This window comes from Echinococcus granulosus (genome assembly GCF_000524195.1).
Source record: "Echinococcus granulosus chromosome Unknown EG_S00070, whole genome shotgun sequence".
Classification (NCBI taxonomy): domain Eukaryota; kingdom Metazoa; phylum Platyhelminthes; class Cestoda; order Cyclophyllidea; family Taeniidae; genus Echinococcus; species Echinococcus granulosus.
Window position 1 is genome coordinate 271,846 of NW_020170450.1, and position 1,355 is coordinate 273,200.

The following is a 1,355-nucleotide window of genomic DNA, read 5'->3' on the forward strand; positions in this document are numbered from 1 at the left end:
GTCAAGTGCGGAGTGGAGATAAAACTGCTCCCTTACTGATAAGCACATCTATGTAATGCCTACCCTTCCAGACACAAGTAAATGCCGCGCCGGAGAAAATTTGTTTTGTCAAGATACAACCATGGCCAGTCAATCATGACGAAGGGCGTGCTGTTTGTAGTCTCAGGGGTCAACAAAACACAAGAACTGTGAGAAGATTTACACTTCAGACTAAGAATGGAATAAGAGTGCGCACGGGTGGGGAGGAGACGATTTGACCAAGGCCTCAGCGTACCCTTTGTTTTCTCCTGAGAATATTTTCCAGAACAGCAAGAAATGACTACCACCTATTTCTTGCCATTAATATCAGACAGTCACACGGTTATACGGAGTTGTTGGGCAAACAAATGGGAAATGGAGATGCGACAGTGGAAACAAAATGTCGCCAGAGCTAGGATTTGACTAGTTACTTCTACAGACCAAGCGCAGTGAGAAAGTTATCTCCGTACCGCATTCTGGCGCCCATGGAAAAGATTTACGGATTATTTGAAAAGCAAATACCCAAAACGAAAAAATCTCCCAGAATTACCTAATTTCTACTTATTTTTAAGAAAAAACTACCGAAATATTGCTTGGGTGCCCTATGGATGGATCTGTAGAAGCGTTGGTTTCCGACTTTCTTTGTAACAGACCCTAAGAATGGAAACTATTCTATTTTATTGATCTTCTTTGAATTGATGGGATCAGGGATTTGAGATGCTTGACTTCGGATAGGAAGTGGAAACATCAAAAGAGGTTTTCATAGGGAAGGGAAGCAGAAGGCTGTCAAAGTGCATATCTTGAATGCCCTCTTTCAAGGAACTTTGGGGTCTACTTGCCTTCTAGACGTTATCAACTGTGGTGGAATACGATGGAAGTTATTTTATTGAAGTAGAACTAGCCCATTTTGACTCAAAGATATCGATAAAGGAATTATTCGGAAAACAGAGGATATCTGAACAGTCCAGAACACGGTACGGTCAGTTTGTTTTGTCAATAGACGACGCACTTTCTACCAACAGAGGCTAATTATTAGCAGCTATGAAGGGATTATTCAAAGGTGTGGATCGTCTAGAGATGGCCACATTCAATGGTAATAAATTTTTTAAAAAGGCATGTACAAATTTCTCTCCATGCAGTCGCTTTTGACGTTCAAAATGTTGGCAAACGTTCCATCAGAGTGTCAGGTAAAGTCTCCTGATGTTTCAACAAACAGACATTAGCTCTGAGGACTATTAAAGGTCTAGGATGAAACCTAGGACGACATAGAACGTAAGCGAATGGATTTGCGGATGGGTACACTGATGGATGGATGGATGAATGGATCCGGGATGGAT